The sequence below is a fragment of the Caretta caretta genome, chromosome 24 (genome assembly GCF_965140235.1).
Source record: "Caretta caretta isolate rCarCar2 chromosome 24, rCarCar1.hap1, whole genome shotgun sequence".
NCBI classification, from domain to species: Eukaryota; Metazoa; Chordata; order Testudines; family Cheloniidae; genus Caretta; species Caretta caretta.
Genome location: NC_134229.1, coordinates 5,373,937 through 5,400,235, shown reverse-complemented (window position 1 = coordinate 5,400,235; position 26,299 = coordinate 5,373,937). Strand labels below are relative to the sequence as shown.

Here is a 26,299-nt window from a genome sequence, read left to right as displayed (position 1 = left end):
CAGGTTCCCCATGAGCAGGTGCCCGGCAGGGCTCACAGACAGCAGCTGGCCTCCACGCCTGCTGCTTTTGCTGCCTGGCAGGGCAGACTGTATCCAAACTCAGTGCGGGCAGCAGTGACTCAGGGGCCACTGCTTGAAGGCTGTGTTGTTCCTTTTGCTGGTTTCCCTAGTGACAAGAGGGAAACCCCGAAGCATATGGTTTCCGGTGCATCCCTCTGTATGTCTCCCCATGTGTGTGGGTGGCAGGGGGACCGTACGTCACTCTGCAGGCGAAACCCCTCTCGAGATGACACCAGACAAGAGTCAAATCAACTCTTCCCACACTCAGAGCTCTGCTAGCCACTGCTGACAAAGGGCGTCCATTAAAATTACTCACCCAGGCAGACAGTCACCCTCCATAGCTAGCCTCAAGCCTCTTAGCTGTGATTAATGCTAGTATAATTTTGCAAATGGACAGCGTATGATGCCAGCTGAAGACAGCAGGCAAGGGTAGGTGTAAAGAATCACATACAACCTTGAGAAATCGGAGAATCATAGACTATCAGGGTTGGAAGAGACCTCAGGAGGTCATCTAGTCCAACCCCCTGCTCAAAGCAGGACCAACGCCAACTAAATCATCCCAGCCCCGGCTTTGTCAAGCTGGGCCTTAAAAACCTCTAAGGATGGAGATTCCACCACCTCCCTAGGCAACCCATTCCAGTGCTTCACCACCTCCTCGTGAAATAGTGTTTCCTAATATCCAACTTAGACCTCCCCCACTGCAACTTGAGACCAGGGCTCCTGGTTCTGTCATCTGCCACCACTGAGAACCCCCAAGCTTCATCCGCTTTGAAGACCTGGTCTGAAATCAACAAGATGAAACTGAATAAAGACAAGTGCAAAGTACTTCTCTTAGGAAGGAAAAATCTACACAACTACAAAATGGGGCATACCTGGCGAGGCAGTAATACTGCGGAAAATGATCTGGGGGTTCTAGAGGATCACAAATTGGAGATGAGTCAACAGTGCAACACCATTGTGAAAAAGGCTAGTATCATTCTGGGTTGCATTAACAGGAGCGTCGTATGTAAGACTCCGTCTACACTACCCACCTTGCAGCGACACGGCTGTGCCACTGAAAGGCGCACAGTGCAGCTGCTGTTTGTCGGCGGGAGAGAGCTCTCTGGAGAGAGCTTTGGAGAATCCAAAGGAGAGCACCAAAAATTCTAAAAGGTTTAGAAAACCTGATCTATAAGGAGAGGTTAAAAACCCTGGGCATGTTTAGTCTTGAGAAAAGAAGACTGAAGGGGGGACCTGATAACAGACTTCAGATGTGTTAAGCACTGTTACACAGGGGACAGTGATCGACTGTTCTCCATGTCCACTGAAGGTAGGACAAGATGCAATGGGCTTAATATGCAGCAAGGGAGATTTAGACTCAGACTCCACAGAGATTTAGATTAGATATTAGGAAAAGCTTTTTAACTCTAAGGGTAGTTAAGCTCTGGGCTAGACTTCTGTAGCGGGTTGGTGGTGATCCTCCCGCTCTGGCTCAGGGGGAGGTCACTCTACCTCACTGTGTCTCTGGGACGCTGCTCCCTATCAGGAATTAAAGCCGCGGCCCTTAGGCAGGACTGCTCAGTCTAGCAGTTTTAAGGAGTGCAGGGAGTGAGGGCTCTGGCTAGGGGTGCAGGCTCTGGGGCGGGGCCAGAGATGAGGGGTTTGGAGTGTGGAATGGAGTCAGGGCTGGGGCAGACTGGAGGGGTGTGGGCTCTGGGGTGGAACCAGGGATGAGAGGTTTGGGGTGCAGGCTGCCAAAGGGCTGCGGAGGAGAGAGAGGACTCCCCCAGCCCTCTCTCGCTGCAGCAGCTCGGAGCCAGGGGAGAGGCGCCTCTCCCCGGCTGTGGCAGCCCTCGCGGGGCGGGGCTGGGCCGAGGGAGGGGCTCCTCTCCCCCAGCCGTGGCAAGTCCAGGGCAGGTCCATGCTGGGGCTGGCAGGGAGAGGCGCCTCCTGATCCCCTGCACGGGGCTTAATAGGCAGCTGCATGGCTGTGCAGCTCAGAGGGAACTTGGCTTCAGACTCAGGCCCTTAGGTAGGGTGGAACCCCAAACAGTCTATGATCTCTGACCCCAGACAGGGCAGAGCAAACAAACGACAAGACAGACTGGCATCCTGGCTCTGGCAGCCAAATGCAGGCCTCTGGGCCTAAGGTTGAGGCCACCTCAGGGGTAGGGTTGGCAGCCGGGGGTAGGTGGACCCAGTTCCACCTACTCGACCGGGTCCCGGCCCAGGGCCCTAACAGTGACAGAGCATTCCAACACTGGGTCAGGCGGCGACGGAACCAGACTATAGTCGACTGCCCCTGGGCAACTTCCTACTCTCCCAACGTAATGTACCTGCAGCTCGGGGTCGTCCCCCACCTCTTTGGGGTATAGGGCGAATGGCAGTCCTGGCGGCTCTTCACTTGGTTCCGTCTCCTCATGCGGAAGGGCATGGTGGAGCACCAGTCCAGCTCTGACGCTGTAGCCACTCGCTACGGCGATGGGAGGGGTTCTCGTATGACTGTAGGTAATCCACCTCCCCGAGAGGTTGGGAGCTAGGTTGACATCTACCTAATGCTGTATACTCAGGGGGTTAGTGGATTGGCTTACATAGGCCACTCAGGGGTGTGGATTTTTCACCCCCCTGAGCACTGTAGCTGGGTCAACTTCACTTTTTAAAGAACCCAAAACATCTCTCTATATAATATAATGATTCTTAAAATAATCTCATGATTTTGGGGGGCCTGACTTGTGATTTTTGAGTTCTTGCGGTTGGCAATTCTGCAGATTTGTGTGAACACGTCATCTCCCACTGAGCTAAAGAGAGTTACATTGATGTGTAGATCAGGACTAAGGGCTTGTCTATGTGGCAACACTCAGGAAAATTAATCCAAATTAGCTGCATTAAACACCTCTGTGGACACTCCCTGGCCCTGGTCTGGGACTCAAGAGGCCTGGGTTCAATTCCCAGCTTTGCCATTGCCTGGGTGACCTTGGGAAATCACTTCACCTTTCTGTGCCTCAATTTCCCCATCTGTAAAATGGAAAGAATGACACTGACTGCCAGCCTTATTACTTTACAGGCCTTGTCAATACTGCATTGGATTAACCCTGGATGAGTTCTTGCCAGAAAAAGGGTGGTATCCTTACCATGTGCTAGCTACCACATGGTAAAAGCCTAGTGAAGACAAAGCAGCTTATAGTTTTCCCATGTCTTAGCAAGTTGAGGTAAACCCTAGAGGTGAGTGCTAACAGGATGCTAGACAGGACTGAGAGCATTTCACAGCCACTATGCAGTGCCGTATATGAGCACACAAGGTGCAGGGCAAGGGAGAATCTGGCCCTCTCCTCTTTTGTTCACTGGCAGGCACAAATTGCTTCATGCATCAGATTCTTCCAGGTTCTGGACTGCAGGGACACACTACAGTGGTTAGCAGTCATCTCCCTCCCTCCCTCAGTGCCTCTTCTGCATGTCCTGGAGATGAATCATAGCTCCCTGTAACCTAACAACGCCAAAGCCCTGTTGCCAAAACACTCCAGCCAGTCCCAGAATTGTACCCCGTAAGCAGTCGTACTTCATTCATTTTCCTTTAAAGCGGTTTCTACAACTGGTGTTTTCTCAGTATCCATTATTAGCTCATCTTTCATGGAAAGGCTGTGATTTTCAGCAGTGGGTTTGACTGACTTTCACATAGCATCTTAGCAACACAAAACGGGATAAAAATAGCCCCAAACCAAAGGGCACATGCTGGGATGGCTCAACTACAGGAGTGGGGCCAGGACATTACAAGGAGAAAGCAGTGGACTCTAGGAGTCAAAACAGGGCCCTCTGAGCAAGAGCCAGGGGGCCCTGGGTGCAGATTTTAAAGCCTGCTGTTTTCAGGATTGTTCTCATGTGTTGTTTGCACTTTCTCAACCTGGTTCTGAGTGATGCTGCGGCCCCTTTAAGCCACCCTGACAGCAAAGATGTCATTGGACTGGGTGGAAATGACCCCCTGACGACGACTCCCCCCTGCCCAGGTAGCACTGCTGTATGGGGTGTGCACAAGCCCCTCGGCGTAGGGGGCAGATCTGGGGCACGGTGGTCACAGTGCACTTTGCTATGGCTGTTCTTTGAGTCTAACGCCCCTGTTCGTGTTGGGTTGGGAGAGCAATCCCTGTGCAGCACTGCTGTCTGCTGTTACGACAGCTGTTGTGTTCTGCCCCAGAGGTGGCTGCATTTGAGAGGTGGCTGAAATAATCCAGATAGAATCATCAGGGTAACCAGACTAGACAGAGCAGAAGGTCTCTTCCAGCCAGGCTGGAGGCAGGACACTGAGAAGGGGCCAATGGACTGGAGTGGCTACGCTGCCTAGCACCTACATTCCCGTTACCTCCTGGGGAGACCTTCAATCTCCAACAGCCTCTCCAGCATCTCAGTTTTATTGCGAGGAGCTGCAGAGATTAACTGAGGCCAAACTGAAGAGTGGGGGAAAGACTCTGAGGAACAGACCCCCTCGTTAAAATAATGAGAGCAACATATACAGCGAGAAGAAGGCAGGAGCGTACCCTAATTAAATCATTATATTAGAGCCCTGGCAAGGAGCAGGAAGAGAGAATTCCAGATGCCTCAGCCAAGCGACCTTTCCAAACCTGGTCCCCGCTGTCTAGTTAGACGCCTGCTAACACAGCCAAAGCAGACAACATGCCGTGTACAGGCCAAGCTCTGAGCTGAGGTAAACAAGGGCACCGAAGCAAACGGAGTCACACCCTGAGTTTGCTCCCAGTTCCTCCTCCCCACCAACCCACATGCGCTTTAATAACTGAGGAAGAGCCGCTACCAACCCTGGGGCGTGGAGTATAGAGCAATGAGCAGATCGTCCTGGGAGTCAGTTGCCGTTGGGAGGGAAGCCGTGATCTGGATCATTGCAACACCACCAGGAATCATGGTGGGACTGCCCGCAGCCCTTTTGCCTCACGGGACTGTCTCTTGGACCAAGGAACACTCATCCTCACAGGACACTGCTTCAGCATCCCGTGCTGAGTGCGGAGTCGGGGTTCTCCTCCCTGCAGCTTTCAGGTACAGCTACTAACCACTTTGTCCTTCTGCTTGCGGGGTCTCATTCTCGTGCAGGTGAAGCTTTGCCGCTCTGGCAATGCAAAGGGGATTTGGGGGATGGGCAATCTGTACAGCACATACACCCATGTTCTCTATAATGCACAGTTCCTTGATCCCTCAGCATCCCACATCTGTAAACCCAGGATAACAGTCCTTCCTTTCCCCAAGCCTTTGATTGCCTTTTCTATTTAGATTGTAAACTCTTCAGGACAGAGACTTTCTCTCACTGTGTGTATGTACAATGCCTAGCTCAGAAGTGCCCTGATCTCAGCTGAGGACTCTAGTTGCTACAGTAATACAAATAATAACGATTTACTATAAAGAATTATAAATAATAATACACAGTCCATATGCTCTATGTTATACAGTCTATACAGTCCCGCATACTCTATAAAGCATGGTCTGTATAGTCTGCAGAACCCATGCACTCTATAATGCTTGGTCCCTACACCCTGTACAGCCCAGATGATCTCTAATGCATGGTCCATATACTCTATAAGACACAGGCTGGCTTGTACAGTCAACATGAGTGCTGGGCCAAAAGCAGAACTATTCAGCTCAGCAACCCGTTAACTTTGGGGTGCTGATAAAACAGGATCTGGGTAAAAATCCCTGTCTGGTCCCATGCTCTCTATAAAGCCACGTTTGGAAAGTACAATACAGCTCTGAGCCAGTGGTACCCAACCTTATTACATAGGAGAGCCACATAAACCTACACACAACCTTGTGTGGGCCAAACAGACTCCACATATTTTAATAAGATTTAAAGTCACCTGCGTAGATTTATATTTATATTTTAAGTTCTACTTGTTTTGTATGTGTTTAGACAGGTTGTGTAAACTAACCTGATGTAAACGTGACGACAAAAAGCTCACGCATCGGCCGTTACTATATTGTGTTGAAGCAGGCCATGGGTTGGACACACCTGCTCTAAGCTGCTGCGGAAGGTGCCTGGAGCGATTTCATTAATGGGGTTGTCCCATTTCATGGATCAGAAGTGCACCCCCTGCAGGGCTGGGCCTGCCATGTCCTTTGTGTGCAGGGTAGAGATCATTTACCAAGCCAGCGGCTATCAGCCTGCTGATCCTGCAGACGCAGCTCAGAAGGGAGGATAGTCATGTGGACTCCTAGAGCCCATCCCGAGGGCGCAGTGTACAAAAGCCTGCCAACCTGCACCCCAAATCCAGCGGGGATCTGCGGCCGCCCAGCAAAGGGTTCACAAATCAGCGAGGACATGCCCGCTGCACGTCTGAATGCGCAAGAGCATTGCACTCCTCTCCTGCTCCGTCCTCTTCTCCCACCCTGCTCGGATTTAACTGCAGCATGGACACCTGCCCACAGCTAACGTGTACATGTGACAGTCATCCATCTTCGCGCAGGCAGAGAGGCATCCCCCAAACGCATCACTCTCTTCCCCAGCTCCACAAGCACTGAGAGCCAGACACCCTTGGACTTGGCACTCAAGTGTCCGACTGCCCACACGCACACATTCTCACCCAGGGACACACCCAATCATGCACTCACTCACACCCAGGCACACACCCAATCATGCACAGGCTTACCCCCCAACTGTGGCTGTGCATTCACCTCCACAAACTCACATGCACACACCCACTACCACCTTCCCTCACTGCACCATTGTCACCACCTGCCAATGCCAGACAAAGGCAGCCACCTCTGCACAACAACACCAGGACACACACTCCCAGATCTCCTGTGTCTACAGGCGTGTACTCATGCCCACACACATACACACTTTGATCACTCCTTACTGCACAGTCGTGCGCACACACACACACACAATCACCTCCTGACTCCACACACAGGCACACATGTACGCAATCACACACGCACACCCAGATCTCTCCCGGCTGCAGTTGTGCACTTGCGCCCGCACATACGCACAGCCACACACGCGCACACACACCCCCATGGCATGACTGCACACAGACTCACACTCCCAGAATCACAAGGTGTGACTCTCCCTTCACACACACACGTCATCAGTGGAGTTACTCCTGATTTCCAGCAGTGTCAGGCGAGAATCAGGCCTCCCGTTCCTGGGAAAAGCCAGATCCCTCAGGCACCAGATTAAGTCCCCCCAATGTATGATTAACTCCAGTGCCCCCTTCCTTGCCCTAGGAGATGGTGCCAGTCACTGCAAGCTGTCAGCTGCTGCCTAGAAAGCTACGAGTTGTACATGCAGCCCACTTACCGTTGGATCTGTCACCCAGGACAGTCGCCCTTTAGAGGGCCAGGACCTCTCACTCCAAAACCAGCAGTTGTCTCTACCCACATACCAGATGTAAAGCTGCCCAACTTTACCAAGCTGAGCATTGTTGTGGTCACCCAAACAAGAGTGAGCAACTGCGCCACCTAGCATATAATGCGAAAGATACACAACAGGAATTTTGGCACTCAGGGTGAAATTTTCAGTGGTGGCTCCTAACTTTGGGTACCACATTTTCAGGGTGCCCACCTTGAGCCTGATTATCCTAGGTTTTGAGGCCAGAAAGGAATATGCTGATCATCTAGTCTAGCGGTTTTCAACCTGTGGTGCACGGACTCCTGGGGGTCTGCAGACTATGTCCAAGATGCCCAAAGGGGTCTGCACCTCCCTTTGAAAAAACGTACGGGTCCACAAATGAAAAAAGGTTGAAAACCACTGATCTAGTCTGGCCTCCTGCTTAGTACAGGCCAAAGAACATCACCTGATATATTTGCTTCAAGCTCCTAGCTTCTGGTTGAGCTATGGTGTATCAGTTGGAAAGATATCCAGCTTTGACTTTAAAGACTAAAAGAGACAGAGAATCTGCCATGTCCAGAGGTGCTGAACACCCAAAACAACCGGCTGAAGTCAAGGGGAACTGCAGTGGCTCAAGGAATCAGGGCTCTTTCAGGCATCAGAAATTGAGGTGCTCAAAAATCAGTCCCCACTTGTGAACACTTGAACTTCTGCATATACAGGTCTGAAACTCCCCCTAACCCCACCGATTAACCCCATCCTCCCCCGTGAGACAGGTCGGTACTATCTTCATTTCACAGGTGGAGAAACTGAGGCAACGGAAAAAGGAAGGGACTTGCTCTCAGGAGCCAGATATGGGAGCAGAAGTCACTGACTGTTCCTAGCATCTGGTTCTGTGGCCTGCTCATTTGCTCACCCTTCCCTAGAGACACGCCAGCCTTCTCACTGACTTCCCTGCAGCTCCATGTGCTTATCCCATGCTCAGTGTGGTATCAGGGCTCACATTTCCAAATCGACCCCTGTGGAAGATCAGACTTGAGGGCTGATCCGGGGCCCAAGCCATCACAGCCTCCTGGCTTTTTGCTCTGGAGCGCGACATTTTTTTTGGAAAGCTCAGGCCACCAAATGCCTCTACGTATATATTCATTTTAATAGGCACGGTGCCAAGGCTGGAAAATTGCTCCTTGTTAGCTCAGCAAAGCGTGGTGATAAATCATGGGTCATGTAATGTGCTGCAGGCTAGGGCCGTACCAGTGAGGGGGACGCGACAGAGTTGGGGAAGGGAGAGTCCTTTGTTTGAACCCCAGAGATCCCCCATAAAACATGTAGCTACACGATTTTTTTCCTTCGATGCTTCCTTTCAGTGGATGGTGGCGCCCCCTAGTGACTGACTGCAGCTTCTGACTCAGTCCAGCTGGCATCTCCCCCAGAGGGCTGCAGATTTGCATCCACCCAGCAGGGTTTATCACCCCGCTTTCCTTGCAGAGCAGCGGGAAATAATCCCCACAACTTTGTTAACTCCGCAAGTGCTGGGAAGGATGGTGGGTGCAGCAGCTGGGCTATGCTAGCCCCGAGTGTGTTCATGCTGGTGGCTGGCGAGGAGCCACAGGGCCTGATTCTCAGTTATTGCCACAGGGACGGAGGGAGTTTAGGAGACTTTAAGGTGGTCTTTATACGCCCCATATTCCGGGGCTAAGCACGTTCCCTGTGTAACTAAGAGCAGCCTCAAGGCTGCTCTAACTTATGATATTCTCCCAATGGGCCCTGGAAAGCAGAGAATAGCCACAGTGCAGTGCACTCTGGTCACCCCACCAATCTGCCTCCCTACATGGGGGTCTGGGAGCAGTGTGGGTCCAGGGCCCTCATGCCATCTCCACCCCAGTTAGGGATACCCCTGCATATGGGGGACAATCAGGGGGGCTGTTTCAAGGGCCCATGGCTCCACTGTGTTCCTGTGCTCCGTGGAGACACTACAGTCATAGCCAGAGCCCACAGACTTAATTCTCAGTTAACGCTGTTCCTGGGCTTCAGACAGAGATGGGAGGTGTAGGGGAAAACAAATTTTAAGCCACCATTGCAATCCCCATATTCTGGGCTCTACCCCTGTTGTCAAATAGTGCAGCCTCGGGGTGGCTCTAACTTACGCTCCGCTCCCTGTGGGACCCCAGGATTCAGAAGCGGAGAGCAGCTGCAGTGCATTCCAGCCGCACACCTGATCCGCCCCCTCTGCCGGGAGCAAGGCAGGTGCAAAGACCCACATCTGTGCTGGGGGGAGGGGGATTCTCACATGGCCCTTTCCACCCATTCTGAGGCGTCTTTGTGCTGCCGGAACAGCCTAAAGGGATCTGAGGCTAAGTGAGAATCAGGTCCCATGAGCAGAAATTGAAGCAGGGATTCCCCAGGGCAACAGAGACCCATTGGTTATGTGTTCCCAGCCTGTGTCTGAAGGGGCTCCCCATCATCTCTGTTCCCCCAAGCCAGCTGCCCACACCCTGCCCCTTTCCTCTGCTTAGCCCCACTCCTGGCATGCCCCGACTTGACCTGGCGCCAGGATATTAGTGCTCCCAAGGCAGGGAGCCAAAAGGAGACCTGGATGTGGCCAGTTAACAGGCAGACAGCATGGCAGCAGGCTGCTCTACGGGGATCAGGCTTGTCCCTTTTCACTGGGCAGGGGTGGGGTGGAATCCAGGCCTCTCTGCTTTCCACCCCTATGAGAGAGGAAATATGATCTCTGGAGAGGCAGGCTGCCCAGCCATCACCTGGCAGGCGCCAGGAGTGCCAAGTGGCTGGCTCCAGCCCAGGAGACTCTCTGGTAATGAAGCCAGGAGAGAGCAGCCAAAGGGTGGGAGGGGTGGGGGGGAATCTGGTTTTGAGTGTCGTCAAAGGGGCACCCTTCACACGCAGATCAGAGGCCGGCTACACCCTCAGCCTGGTACGTGTAAATCATTTCATCCCCTCCTCAGCCCAGCCGGGCCCCAAGTGCCCTAGGGAGGGAGCCGCCCGGCAGGCATCGATGGCACCTGCCTTCCTGGTGGAGTCTGCGGGATGGGAGTGGGTCGAGTGGCAGTCTAGGCACCATTGCGGGGACGCTTGCCAAGGGGATGGGCTGAATCAACTCTGGCCACTCTGCTCTCCCGCCTGGCATCACCCACTTCCCCCCCCCCTTCCCCACTCCCGCCAGTGGCTGCAATAGCAGGAGCATGGACGCGGCTTGTGGATCCTGTCATGGAAGGTGGCCGTAAAGGGCAAAGGGGCTGGTTATCTTACAGTCCTCTCTGTCCCAGGTGCCTTGTCCACCCCTTTTTGCTAAAGCACATTAGGGAGCCAGCCCAGCCAGATTAGCACCCGCAACCGCTCCTCGTCCTCTGACCTGGACACCGTCCCCGTCCCCACGGCTTCACTGAGGGGAGCGGCAACGGAGCCTGCTTGAGATGCCAGTTGCTACTAGCTTCTGGGAAGCCCCAAACGCAGGAGCAGGGGAACTGAGAAGCAGAACCACGTGTCCTGGAAGCCACAGGCACGAAGAGTGGTCAGGCGGGTGGCTGCTTTCCAGGGGGCACCTCATGCGAGGAAGAAACCCATAAAAGTCCTCAGGCCAGAGAGAGCCAGAGCAAGCTGCATCTCCCAGCACTGTCATGCTGGAAGAGGAGCGTAAAGGTGGGAGGACGCAGTGATCTTCACCCACCATTTAAGAGTCAATAAGGCCAACCAGAACGTGATTTATAACCAGAGCTGGGACATAGGGTGGTGTCCTCTGAGGAGCTGGGAGAAAACCAGACATCCACAACAATCTGCCCTATACTTCGTCTAACCTTCTACCCCCTGCCATATTCCCCGCTGCTGCCACTGCCCTCCCCTCCCTGCCATGGGAGCTTAGTATCCTCAGCTATCCCTTTCAAGCCTGCTTTAGCCCCTAGGGAGGCCTCATCCTGCCAGGCGCTGTCTGTACACATAGTGAGAGACAGTCCCTGCCCCAAAGCACTTAGAATCCCAACAGGGAAGACAATGGAAATATTATCCCCATTTTAGAGTTGGGAAACTGAGGCCTCATTTACCAGTGACACTAAGGCCCCTTTCTGATGCCAGAGCGGTGTAAAGGGGCCTCAGTGTAAATGAGAACCGAGTTCTAAGCTATTTTGCCGAAGGACATGCAGTGAACCCAGGTGTCCTGGCTGCCAGTCCAGAGCCTTCCCCACAAGATCATCCTTCTCAGATTGGCAAACCGTGGGGCTCTATGGCAGTAACATGCTAGCAGTATATGAGGAAGCAGGAGCTGCTTGACTGTCGCTCCAAGTTCCCTGAAAAACTTTCTCGCTCTGAGACTTCTTCCTGAGGGAAACGTGTGGCCATGATGCAGCATCAGCCTAGACCAGCACTCTGGGTGCAGCACAAGTGCTGAGCGGGGGAAATTTGGAGAGGGGGTTAAGAGGAGCAGTTTCCAGGTGAGATCTGAAAAGAGCCAGCTCCCCAGCTGGGCCTAGCTCTGCATTGCACCAGCCGAGGTGTAATTCAGGCCAGGTGGCCCATTTTCATCAGTGGAGGACCGGGCCTTTGGAGAGCTCTCAAAGAATCCAAGGGCCCATTGCTTTGTTCTTAAATGAATCAAATTCCAGCCAGCCCTGACGACATTTCGACATTTCTTATTCGAGGTCCCTCTTAAAGTGGAGCCGGAATTAGCTGCTGGGCATGAAGGGTGGGGGTGGGGTGGGGTGTCTCTCCCTCCCATCCAAACCCACTCCCCGCCTCTTTCCTTTGTGTTTCTCCACTTCTCTGAGTGGCAGGAGGAGGCGCGGGCTCTCAAGGCAGCTTTTGTGCTGCAAGGAGCTGGGCGGGTGTCCCCGTGGGACCATTACACCACCGTGCTCCCCGGCGAGACTTGTCTAGACAATAATTGCATGCACCTGACTTTTCAGCGAGCAAAGGAAACAGTGAACCCAACCTCCCACAGCCAGCATCCCCCAGGAGCACATGAGGCGAGGGGGGATGCATGTGGAAATAAAGGCCTTTGTCCCCAGCTCCCTTCAAACACCTGTCGTTAACATTTCTCCCCTCGGAGCAGCTGGTGGAGATCAGATTTATTGGGGGGGGGAGTCATGGTATATCATCCCCCACACTGGTAACCTGAGAAAAAACTATCCTGGGCTGGTAGAAGTTAGGACTTGGGCCATATTCCTATCTGGTGTAAATCGCCCTCACGCCATTGAAGTTAATGGATGGACACTAGTTTACGCCAGCTGAGATCCTGCCTTGTATTGATGGAATTGATTCTCAATTACTCTATTCATGCACTTGGGGCAGGGATAGAGGGGTTAAGGGGCGCTTTAAGTTAGTTTTGTGCTCTCTGTATTCTGGGGCTGTGCCCAGTAGCCAGTGTCAGTTAGAGCTGCCTCAGGGCTGCTCTAACTTACACTCTGCTTCCCATAGCACCCTATGAGCCTTGGGAAGCTGAGAATTCCCATAGTGCATTGTGCTCTGGCCATCCCCCAACCTGCTCCTATGCCAGGGGTGGGGAGCAGGGTGAGTACAGAACTCTTACACCAACCCTCTCCCCCTCCCCCCCACCAGCCAGGGAAGCTCCCAGTGCAGGAAGATTCTCAGAGGGCCACTTCCACCCACTAGAGGGGCCTAATGAGACTGAGAATCAGGCCCTTTTAATCTATTTCTGGGCCAAATCTGCAAAATTCTATGTGACCTGGGGGTCTAGTGGTTTGAACTGGGGACTAAGAGTCAGGACTTCTGGGTTCTCTTCCTAAATCCAGCAGAAGTGTGCAATCTAGTGGTGGGAACACATGGGGAGTCAGGACTCCTGGGTTCCACTCCTGGTTCTAGGGTGGATAAGGTTCATATCCTGCAGTCTCACTGACTTCAGTAGGGTTATTTGCCAGATCAGGCCCTCTTGTATGATTTTGACAATAATCTTCATCTTGCTTAGGGTAGGAGCAGATTTGTATGCCTGGGTGAGACCCTCTCGTGGTGATTTGGCAAGTCTCCTTCAATCAGGGCAACTGGTATGCATGCGTTCCTCTCTGTGCTCCCGGTGGTGTCCATCCAGATTTTCCGAACATCTGGCCAGGTGTGCCTCTTGGAAGGGGCAGGACTCAGGCCCACATGCACCTCTTGGAAGGGGCAGGACTCAGATGAGATGGATGGATCGTGCTGGGGAAGAGGACTCTTGAGAGTTCCTTGGCTGGAAGGGGAGGAGAACCTGATGGAGCTAAATGCTTCGGGGAGAGAAAAGGAAAGGACAAGCCGCAGAGGGGCGGGGAAGGCAGGTCAGTAATATGCAGCCGGAGGTCACCCGCTGGCTCCCTAATGGAGCAGGCTGCAAGCACCATGAATTAGTGATGAGGAGGCTCTAGAGCGCAGGAGGGGAGGGGGCCTAGGCTCAGCCCATCTACCCTGCAACTGGAGGTGTGAGTGCCGCTCATGTAGCCGTACCCACGAGAGCTTTGATCTAGCTAGCTCGTTAAAAATAACTGAGCGCATGGCTGCAAAGGCTTCAACATGGGCTGCCCAAGCCTGCCTGGGACCCTGGCTAGCCCTTGCATTGCCCATCTTCACTGAAGCCCCTGCTGCTGCCTCTGCACTCCTATTTCTAGCCACGCCAGCTGGATGAAAGCTAGCACAGGTCTGTCACCACAAGCTGCAACTTACACCCCCCACCCCTGGTTCCAGTGTAGACGTAGCCAGAGGGCTAAAGAAACAGCTCAGCTCAGGCCAGGTTCCGATCTAAGCCCTCGTCTACATGAGAAAGCGGTGCAGGTTTAACAGAAAGCAGACTTTGTCTTCACTATAAATAAGGTGCATGTTTGACGTGGATGTAGCGATGTTGATGTACAATTCTAGCAGAGATGAGGCAGAGGTTGTTTTTAACTATACTGTAGCTAGTCAAGATCATCCCTACATCCCATCACCACCTGGGGTTTTGTCGTGCCTGGCTATGTCAGGAATTACCTGTGCCTTGTACTCCAGGATTTTACAGCGAGATAGCTATCGCCAGACAAACCCTTCCTTTTTTGGCTGTAAAGACGCAGCCAAAGGCAAATTCAGACCGGACACAAATCTTGTACAGTGAGGGTGATTAGCCACTGGACCAGACTACCAGGGGAAGCAGTGGGGTCTCCATCTCTTGGAGTCTTCAAATCAAGACTGGCTGCCTTTCTGGAAGAGATGCTTTTGCCGGGTTGGTTGGTTCGACAAAGGGGGAAGTGAATTAAATGTCATGCCCTGTGAGATACATGGGGATGGTCCCATCTGGCCTTAAATGCTATGAATATAGCCCCTCTGCACCATGCCGGCAAGGGAAGAAGGGAATGGAAATGTAACTGAGGCCCCTGTGTGGTTCTAGAATGGTGCAGAGGGGCCTTGGTGTAAAGGAGAATCCATCCCAATCAGTGAGCAATGATATCGGCTGCCTTTGGCGTCCTGAGATGTGTCGTATATGTACAGCGTGCACACTTGCCCTCATGAATTTAACGCCAGCTCTTGGTGCCACACTGATACCCCCTAGACAGCAACAGCTTCTGTTTCCCCACATAGCAGGCATACAGCCTGGGCAGCTGCTTGCCCCAACACGTCACCCCGCCAGCATGTCTCACTCCTGCCCCAAGGGGACCCCCTCTAGGGGGGCAGATGAGAGGAGTTAGTCTCTACGGCCTGCTCAGCCCCAGGCCTTTGTTGAGGCTGCCAGCAAAGGTGCCAATTAGTGCCAGGTCTTGTTTGTGAGTGATCCTCTATGCAAGGGTTTTGTTTTAATTATCCTAGGATTTGGGGGCGGGCAGGGGCATCAGTTTCCTTTCCCACCCCCATTGCCCGGGATTGGGTTGCTCGATCAGCCGTTGCAATTAAAGCTCCCCATTGTTGCTTGAATCCAACCGTCTGCAAACCCATAGATGCGTCTTACACCACTTAGTCTGCTTTAATATCTCAACCAATAAGCTTTAGGCACATTAATCCATTCGGCGTTACAACCCCTGTAACCCGAATCCTTCGATGAAAAGGGGCTGGATTGATATAGGACACTAGTAATAATAACTTTGTAATAATATGTAGTAACATGCTACATCTGCATTGAGGGGAAGGATGAAATTCAATAAGGACAAAAGCAAAGTACTACACTTAGGAAGGAATAATCAATTGCACAAATATCACATGGGAAATGACTGTCTAGGAAGGAGTACTGCAGAGCAGGATCTGGGGGTTATAGTGCTGTAGCTCACGAAAGCTTATGCTCAGATAAATTGGTTAGTCTCTAAGTCCTCCTTTTCTTTTCGCAAATACAGACTAACATGGCTGCTCCTCTGAAACGAAATACGAATCAACAATGTAGCACTGTTGCAAAAAAAAGTGAACATCACTCTGGGATGCATTAGCAGGAGTGTTGACATGAGAAGTAATTCTTCCACTTTACTCAGCATTCATAAGGCCTCAACTGGAGTACTGTGTCCAGCTCTGACCACCACACTTCAGGAAAGATGTGGACAAACTGAGAAAGTCCAGAGGAGAGCAACAAAAAAAAGGTCTAGAAAACATGACCTATGAGGAAAGATTGAAAAAACTGGGTTTGTTTAGTCTAGAGAAGACTGAGGGGAGACATGATAACAGTCTTCAAGTACATAAAAGGTTGTTATAAAAGGCAGGGTGATAAATTGTTCTCTTTATCCACTGAGGACAGGACAAGAAGTAATGGGCTTAAATTACAGCAAGGGAGATTTAGGTTAGACCTTAGGAAAAACTTCCTAACGGTCAGGGAAGTTAAGCACTAAAACAAATTCCTAGGGAGGCTGTAGGATCTCCTTACTGGAGGTTTTTAAGAGCAGGTTAGACAAACACCTGTCAGGGATGGTCTAGATAATACTTGGTCCTGCCTCAGTGCAGGTTATTGGGCTAGAAGACTTACCCAGGTCCCTTCTAGCCCTACGTTTCTATGGCTTTGTGGAAAGGGCATAGGGATAGGAGTGACAGGTTCAAGTCCTAGCTACGCCACAGATTTTCTTATGTGACCATAAACAAATCACAGAGGGCTTAATCCACATCCTTTGTCTGTTTAGCTTTTGGGGGCAGAGTCTGCATCTGTGCAGCACCCAGCACATAGAGGCCCTGCTCTTGGTTGGGGTCTCTAGCTGCTACTGTAATACAAATAATTAATAGTAGTAATCATGGATCTAAGCTTTCTTGATGCCCACCCAAATGCATCGTTATCTGGCCCATAGCCTCTTCCATCCAAGGATCTCCAAGCCCCAGCTCATTTTGCCCAGAGCACCAAAATGCCATCTGGTTCTCATGAGCCTTCGTATAGCGAATGTTACAGAGACCAGCGCTGCCAAATATATAGCTCCTGGCTATTGTCTCCTTGTTTCCTTGTTAGAGCATAAGCTGTAGCTCACGAAAGCTTATGCTCTAATAAATTTGTTAGTCTCTAAAGTGCCACAAGTCCTCCTTTTCTTTTTACTGATACAGACTAACATGGCAGCTACTCTGAAACTTGTTTCCTTGTGTTCCCCTGTCTGCATTCATCTACTGTCTCTTGTCTTACCCTTAGACTGGAAGCTCTTTGGGGCAGGGACGGTCTTTTTGTTCTGTGTTTGTACAGCGCCTGGCCTGTAACTCAATGTAGTAGTAAAAACTGCATTGGCTAATTTCTCCCAACCATGCCAGAGAGAGCTAATTACTGGGAGGGAGAAGCTTGAGTAGTGCCAGGTCCCTAGAAAACAGTGGGTTAACCACAGCCCATTTTCCCCTTGCATGGATGCACCTGGCTCCCCAGCCATGGTGGGAGACCTAGGCTGGCTCCCAGTTGGGGCAGTTTCTCTTACTCCACTGATTTCGGCTTGGTGACCTGCTTTGATTTCCTATCCACTGAGGAAACCCTTCACTGATTGCACCTGGTCTATGCCACACCAGCTCACCAGCCCTCTAAAAACACAAGGTGTGATTCTCATCTATGCTAAGACCTCTTTATTCTGCTTTGACAGCATGAAGGGGCCATAAAGTAAGTGTAACTGTAATTTTATACCCACTTTAAGGGCCCTTTATGCTACCAGAATGTGGCACAAGGGCCTTAGTGTAAACGAGAATCGGAGCCCTTTAAGAACAATTTGGATCACGCACAGTTTCTGCTTCAGGTGAGGATTTGTTTTCTCTGCTCCTTTGCTAGCTATGGCCCCATCCAGCCCCTCCCAGGCACCTCCAGAGTCATTGTAATAATGAGCTGTCTCAAACTCAGACCCCCGGCCTGGTAAGCATGTCTGTGAAGGTGCAAGACATGAGTCACTTTCATAGATTCTTTGGTTTAAGCATTTTAAACTCAGTTTGCTCGGGTGTAAATGATTATACCAAGTGCAACGGAGAATCAGGCCCCATGTGACTTGGATGGCAGAATCAAGCTCAAACTATAAATACATATAAATTGCAGAATCAGAAAAGTAAATAGGCATACTGAACCTAAATCTCATTTGCAAGGCCAATGGAAGTCAGGACTCCTGGGTTCTATTCCCAGCTCTGGGAGGGGAGTGTTCTCTAGTACTTAGAGCAGGGGACTGGGTTCTATTCCCAGCTCCAGCAGATGTGCATTGCAGAAAACAGCTCAATTTCCAACACACACCCTCATGAAAAGCATCCCTCCCCTGGCCCCGCCATGAGCCTACCTGTAATACAAAACTTGTACCACCATCTGGGACCACGGAGCTGGCATGAACTCTCCTACCAACAGCTGTTGCTCTGTCTCAGCACAGACCCCACCTGTGGTCTTGGCAGCTGCTGGGTGTCTGTCTGACCCACAGGTACCATCTCAGGAGAAGCAGGAGGATCTGAGTTCTCCCTGCATGCGAGCAACCAGGACACAACAGGCATCCTCGCACCATCTCGCTGCAGATCTCTGTACCAGAGCCAGCATCAAGCAACATCGCTGGTCCCGGGAATTGCTGGATGCTCCGGATCACTGAGCATTGCTCTGGGGTCCTGTCTTCCCCTTTTGCAACAGAGCAGAAAATATAAAAAGGGAGACAGAAACACTCTATTAAAAAGCTTTGAAGGCTCCCACACTAATTATGAACAATAAAATAACTAACAGCAGCAGCTTTTGTTCAAGGATTTCATGGCACTTTATTATTATTTCTATTACTGTAGCACCCAGGAGCCCCAGTCACAGACCAGGACCCCATGGTGCTAGCTGCTGTACAAACACAGAACAAAAAGACTGCCCCTACAAATGTTAATGCATTTAGCCTATTATCCTCCCAGGGTGGTGGTATGATTATCTCCATTATACAGGTGGGGAAACAGAGGCACAGAGAGGGGACAGGATTCACTCATGGCCACAAAAGAAGTCAGTGGCAGAACAAGGAACAGAACCCAGGAGTCCTGACTCCCATTTGCCTGCGCTAATCGCTAGATCATGCTTTCCACACAAGAGCCAGGAATAGAATACAGGGGCCCTAGCACCTATTGGCTCATGTTCTAGCCACTACATCCCACTCCCCTGGAGTAGATGGGAAGAGATTCATAGAGTCCAAGGCCAGAACAGACCATTGTGATCATCTAGTCTGACCTCCTGGATACCACAGGCCACAAAACTTCCCCAAAATAATTCCTAGAGCAGATCTTCTGGGAAACCATCCAATCTTGATTTAAAAATTTTCAGCGATGGAGAATCCACCACGACCCTTGATAGATTGTTCCAATGGTTAATTTATTCTCACCATTAAAAAAATGACACCTTGTTTCCAGTCTGAATTTCAATTAGCTTCAACTCCCAGCCATTGCATTATGTTAGACCTTCCTCTAGATTGAAGAGCCCATTATTAAATATTTTTTCCCCGCATAGACACTTATAGACTATAATCAAGTCACCCCTTAACCATCTCTTTGTTAGATTGAGCTCTTTGAGTCTACCACTATAAAGCCTGTTTTCTAATCCTTTAATCAGTCTTGTGGTTCTTCTCTGATCCCTCTCCAATTTATCAACATCCTTCCTGAATTGTGGGCAGCAGAACTGGACACCGTATTCCAGCAGTGGTCGCACCAGAGAGTAGAACCCACCCAGTTGGAATGCGAGACCACACGGTCTCATTTGGCCAGTGCACCTGACACTGAAACAAAATTACCTTTCAAATGCCACATGCCAAAACCTTGACCTCCTAGCATGCCCCACTGACTGGTCTGCGTCCACAGAGCCCTCCCTGCTCCCAGGACTGCGGCCGCACAGGGAATGCTCTGGAAGCATGGCTGAAATGTTGCAAAGTTATCCACATGTGTGTGTGCAGGGCGAGGAAGCGGATACAAAGGTACTGGATTTTGTCAGCTGTTGGCTCTCCCCTCTCCTGCAGATTCCGGGGGATCCACAGCATTTAAGGGTGGACCCCAGGATCTCTGGGCAATGCGCTGGTGGTGTAATGAGGGGGTGGGGGTATCTCTCTGTGACAGGGGAAGGTCTGGCCCTTTGCCCTTAGCTGACATCCTTTCCTCTGTCTGCACTCCTTTAGCCCAGAGCAGCTGAGCCCAGCAGTCTTAAAGGGCCAGCTCACCCCTTGACAGGCCTGCTTAGATCATAGGCATTTTTGGGGAGCAGGGAGCTTGACGGCTTTATGTGTCTGTAAATTAACCAGCGTCCTGGTGTTGCTATGGAAGCAAATACAGGAAAAGCAAACAATAATTAAAGTGATCAATTAAATAATAATAACTACATGAATAATTAATAATTGGAAAAAATAATGAATAATAACGGCTAATAAGAACATAGCGCAACGCAGTAGCCAGAGATCTGCTCATCCAATGCAGAGATGTGTACGCTGGGGCAGAATGGCCCATCCAAAGGGGAACACAAGGCCAGGGTGTCTGCTGCCTGCGCTCAGTGGCTTTGAAGCCCAGAGTGTAGCAGGAGTCAGGAGGGATCAGACTTCTTGGCCATGTCAGCAAGTGTTTTGATGCCAGATTTATTGACTGGGCTGAAGGAGCTACATGCTCCGACAGAACCAGGTGCACCTCGTACAAGTCTCTCCATTTATTCTTCACCAACATCTGCTATTTTCACTAGAGCCTCTTGTATATCTGATGTTCCATGCAGTCCACTAGGTATGTTGATAAGCACCTCTGGATGTGCTTCAGGTCCAAATGGGTTTGTTGTATGGTTGATTACATGGTTAGTAAGGGCTGTAACATACTCTTCATCCTCCTTCAGTGCAGAAGCGAGGACTTGTTTGTGGACTTTGTCTTCACTACTTCTTGTTAGGCCACTTTGTTCTCTCCTAGCTTTTGGATATTCGTAATATGAAGCTGTTGTCATTTCTAACACTAATACGGACCTGTGCATGATTGTCACTGAATTAAAAAGCTAGTTTCTAGAATATTTCAAAGGCTAGTTCTATAGGCATAGGCAATTACAAATGAAAACCTTCTACCAGGCAGACTAGATGATACATTGCAGGTACAAAAGCTTACAAATGGAGAAGCATTACATTAGGAATTCACATACATTTACATCTACCCACTATTCAGAGCAAACCATGGGCACGCAATCTACTGCTACTGATGTGCAACCTTCACTGTGAGACTGATCCAGCTAGCAAATCTCAATTGAAAATACAGAAAACTATTATAATTACTTCTGAGATATTTTGACAATTAGGAATATGTGATGTGAAAACATTTCATGTTAGTATATTGCACAATGTTGATCTTTGCCATTTTTCCATATGCTAAACAGCTTCATCATTTCTGAAAAAACAAACAAACAAAACTTGCCCATGCAAAACCAATAAAAATCTTTTAATACATTGTCGTTTGGAAGCTCTGACCAACATTAAGGTGTTTAAATTAACTTAAACAGTAAGTTTAATCATGTTGCAGTTTCTGGAACTGTGCACACAGTGGCATTTTCTCATTTTGGGGACCATTGTTTCACCTCGCCTATAGGCTTACAGTACCACTTGACAGCTCCACATCAGGAGCCTCTCTGAAATGAGTTTCCTGGTCTCAGCCTAATTCCTAGCAGACAACTGCCCATATCCCCAGACCCACCAACACACCAGATGTGGGCTGTCCTCCTTGTTAGCTGTCTCAGCACAGAGGCTGAGGAATGAATGGGTTGGAGAGACTGAATGTCCTTAGAGGTGGAGGTCACTTTGGATCCAGGTTGAGGAAGATTTTGAACATCTCAGCCTAAATGCATGTGATCATGTTGCCCAGGCTGGCCGGGTGAGCAAGGAGAAGAACCTGCTGCTTTGTGACTGCTAGCAAAGCTTTTTAGCTCAAGTCATAGGGCTCTGTGGGTGTTGACAGCCACCACTTCAGTCCCCATCAACGACCATGTTTATAGGCATTGTTCTATTTGCTTTTAAATGTCTCATGAGATGTAACTTCCACTGCTCCCCTTTGGAGTAATTGTTAATTACTAATCAACAATCACTAATCATTATTTAATTTTAATATCAACCTTAACTGTTAACAACATGAATTAAAAGTAATTAGTGCTCATATGAATATTATTTATTTACTATTGCTGTAAAGCCCAGGAGCCCCTGATACCCGAATCCCATTGTGCTGGGCACCGTGCAGACACAGAACAACAAGAAAGCAGTGGCAGGTTGTTGCAATCTCTACCATGTGATTAAAACTAGCCTCAACAGAAAGCATGCCACAGCCTCCCTCACTGAAAGGAACAATTAAAGCATCTTCTGAAAGGAGATAATACATAATGAAATGTAATAACATCCTTCTTCATCCAGAGCACTAGGTGCGACATTGTGGAATGGGAAAAGAGAGGTGACCCATCTCCCACAGTTTAAATCTGAGCAGATGAAGGGTTTTCTAAATACAGACTATTCTGCCACAAGGGGCAAAAAATTAAGAAAAAGTAGATACACAAATGAATAAATAAAATACCAATGCATAAGATGAGAATACTACTAAGGAGAATACTACTAACAGGAAGTAACTGTTATCAAGACCAGTGTTTCTCACCCTTTTTGATACTAGAGCCTGGCTTGCTGCCTCCCTAAACTGTGTCAGGGAGATATCAGGGACCGGTGCTGGTCCACGGACCGGTCCTTGAGAAACACTGGTCTACAGGTTGCAGGAACTGGGAACAGCTACGACTCCTGGGTTCTATTTTTGGCTGTGCCACTGACTCACCGTGTGACCTGGGCCAAATTACTTAAAGGGATGCTATGAATTTAAGGCTCATGCTACTGTCTGAACATTTGTCACCTGCTTTGGTTCTGAGAAAAACTCAAGATTAGAAGATAAACAAAATAGCTGGGTGTAATTCTCAGCACGGGTAGACACACCTACGCCACCTCTGCTCAAGCTAGCCCCTAAAAACAGCAGCGTAGCCCCAACACCACCTCGGACTAGCTGCCCGAGTACAATCCCACCCCAGTACAATCCCACTCAACCACCCAGCTCGAGCCACAGCCGGTGCTGTCACAGTACCTCCCAGCCGCTGTGTGTAGACGTACCCTTAGTGGCTTGTCCCTGTAACCCACGTCCCTCTGTCCCCTCTAGTTGTGGCTGAGACTCATGGAGAGGTCGATCAGTCTACTAAAGTCTTGGCTAACAGAGCTGGGTTTGTCAGCTCAAGCAGTAGAGGCTCGTGCTTTAAACCGGAGGTCTGAGGCTCAAACCCTGCAGCTGCTGAGCCACCTACAGATGCAGCATTGCACCCCCGCCTGTGGCAGCTGACGTTGGTACAATTCGTTTGGAACATATTGCTCTGAAACCTGTTTGCTTTGCAGCATGGGCGGACAGCAATAGAGATCTTGCAGTGACAGTGCTTTCCAGACAAGGATCCCAAAGTGCTCGACAAACACTCATTCATGAAGCCCCTGTGTGAGATAAGTAAATATGATCTGTAAAGGCCTTAATTTAAAGTTCAGTGACATCCCGGATGGAGGCTGCTGAGCGCTTGGAAACCTGACCCTGAGCTTTTGGGAAACTCTGCCCCATGGTGGCGAAGGGGGCACCACCAGTTTGAAACCTAGTCAGTTTTGAACATTGGTGAGTAGCTTCGGGGATTACACTTGGCCCTGAGTGTCACTGCCAACTTGTGTGGTTTTACAACTACATTTTCTTATTTAAAGAACAATATGTTTCTCTCCCCTGGGTGGAAGACCCACACAAACGAAGGCCCCAATCCTACAACACAGCAGTGGAGGTGGCTGTCAATTTATTTACTGTAACATCTGAGCAAGCTCGCCATCTTTAGTATACTTCTCCTCCTGTGGGGGAGAGCAGTGTTGTTATTCCCAGTTTACAGCTGGGGAACTGAAGCATAGAGAGACAGAGGCCTGGATCCTTAAAGGCATTTAAGCACCTAACTCCCAATGGGAGTTAGGCACCTAAATATCTTTGAGGATCTGAGCCTAATTGAGACTCACCCAAGCAGTCTGTGGCAGAGCTGCGAATTGTACTGTGGCCTCTTACATTATGTCTACACTGCAATAAAACACCCATTGCTGGCCCGCATCAGCTGGATCGGGCTCACATTGCAGGGCTATAAAATTGCTATGTAGACATTCGGCCTCGGGCTGGAGCCTGGCCTCTGGCACCCTCCCCCAGCACAGGGTTCCTGAGCCCCAGCTCCAGCCCAAGCCCAAATGTCTACACTGCAGTTTTATAGCCCTGCAGCATGAGCCTGAGTCAGCTGACATGGGCCACCATGGGTGTTTTATTGCAGTGTGGACATAGCCTGACCACTAAACTATCCTCCCCCTCTAAGGCTTGCTCTACACACCGTTTTAATGCAAATTTACCTATTTCCATTAGGGGTGTGATTTTTATGCCAAAATAGTTAAGGGATTAAGGAAGACCCTTAAGCCCGTGTCAGATCTCAATGACTTTAAAGAGAAAGCAGGTGGGTGTGCAGCTTTGACTGCACTAGTCCTTGTTTGTGGAATTGGGATAAAAAGGAAAGCTAAGAGCCGGATTCTGATATCTCTACACACACTGAACAAGTCAGTGGCTGCCCTAGTGCAGTGGCTCTCAAACAAGGGGTCCGGGGCCCCCGGGGGGGGCTGTGAGCAGGTTTCAGGGGATTCGTCAAAATAAATCAGAGAGCAGGGCCGGCGTTTGACCTGTCTTAGCTTCGCAGGGCTGCCTGTGGTGTCGGACCCCAGGCCGTTGCCCTGCTTGCTACCCCCTAATGCTGGCCCTGGCTTTTAATCTACTGGATATGCATAAAACAGTTGTGGCAAAGGTGGGCTGAGGAGTTTTTATAGCATGTTGTGGGGGGCCTCAGAAAGAAACAGGTTGAGAACCCCTGCCCTAGTGGACTGTACAGGAGAAACTGTGAAATGGACTATATACACAATGCTGTCCAACGGACACAGTTAAACAGACAGTTAAACAGACCCCAATCCCACAATCTCCTCTGCATGGGCAGACCCCCCGACACCCATGTGCAGTCTGACTGAAGTCACTGGGGCATTTCGTGGGCACAGATATCCCCACCACAGGGAGCAGCTTGCAGGATCAGGGCCAAATTGTGGATCTAAATTCGCTGCCCCAAAAGTTAGCTAATGTACCGTTAAGTTTGACTGGCAGTGCCCCAGGCCCTTCCAGAATGTCAAGTATGCAGCCACGTTTAAACCTCTGAAAACCAGGAAATACAGAGTTAAGGTGCATCCCTAGCCCCTCTGGCTGTTACACACTAAACTAGTAACCAGAACTATGGTGGTACTACTGCTCCACCATAATCCAGATCAGGATTCCGAACACCCATCAAACTCAAAGGCATGTTGGGTGTTGGCGTGACCTATTTGTATTCAAATCTCCGTTTGGATTTCAAGCACAGTAGCCCTTCCTACAAACATAAGAACGGCCATATTGGGTCAGACCAGTGGTCTATCAAGCCCATTAGATTGGCCAGTGCCAGGTGCTTCAGAGGGAATGAACAGAACAGGTAATCATCCAGTGATCCATCCCCTGTCGTCCACACCGAGCTCCTGACAATCAGAGGCTAGGGACACTCAGAGCATGGGGTTGCACCCCTGACCATCTTGGCTAATAGCCATTGATGGACCTATCCTCCATGAACTTATCTAGCTCTTTTTTGAAGCCCGATATAGTGTTTGCCTTCACAACATCCCCTGGCAAGGAGTTCCACAGGTTGACCGTGCGTTGAGTGAAGAAGTACTTCCTTTGATTTGTTTTAAACCTGCTGCCTATTCATTTCATTGGGTGACCCCTGGTTCTTGTGTCATGTGAAGGAGTAAATAAACACTTTGTTATACAAACGCTTACTCATGTGAGTAAGTAACAAGCAAGCCCTGTGCAAGTTGCCCCTCTGACATTAATGGGGCTATTTGCCTGAGTAAAGTGAGCCAGTATTTGCAATATCAGTCTATAAACATCAGAATTACTCTTCCCCTCCCCCCCACTTTCATTGCTTTAGGGGTCACAGTTCTGTTCCTGAATTATAGGGTGGATCATAAAATGGGAGTTGGAAGAGAAACCATCTCCCTAAAATGAAGTGATACCTAAAGACAAGGCATCACTGCCTGTCACTCTAAAGAGATCAAACTCTGACCAGGTGAAAAACAACTTGTGAATGCTATAATTTAGAAGACAAGTACATTGTTTCTCAAAAGATATATATTCTGTCACTCACCCCAAAAACTATAGTGTGTGTGTAAGCTCACACAACTACAGTATATATACGTATTTTGTGTACGCACACACACTTTACCCAAAAACATACACACTAAGTATGCCCACACACTATATATATGCACTCACACACCTTACACACACACTTTATGCACACAGATATATGCACATATTATGCGTACATATACACAGTACATATCTATATATACACACATACTTTATTCTCTATATATCACTGTCTATGTGTGCATTTGTGTAATTGATATCGATTGTGTGTGTATGTGTACGCGTGATTGAGTGTGAGTATATGACTATATTAAATAAATGCACATA

The 26,299-nt window shown here is 49.8% G+C and overlaps 1 long non-coding RNA gene across 1 annotated transcript in view; it reads right to left on the bottom strand.

Annotated features, from left to right (window-relative positions):
* Positions 1-26,299, bottom strand: part of LOC142069980 (uncharacterized) — a 46,123-nt gene that overhangs the window by 17,600 nt on the left and 2,224 nt on the right. The window contains exon 2 of the long non-coding RNA XR_012665939.1: positions 18,010-18,332. This is a non-coding gene — a long non-coding RNA (uncharacterized LOC142069980). The remainder of the gene's footprint in view (positions 1-18,009; positions 18,333-26,299) is intronic.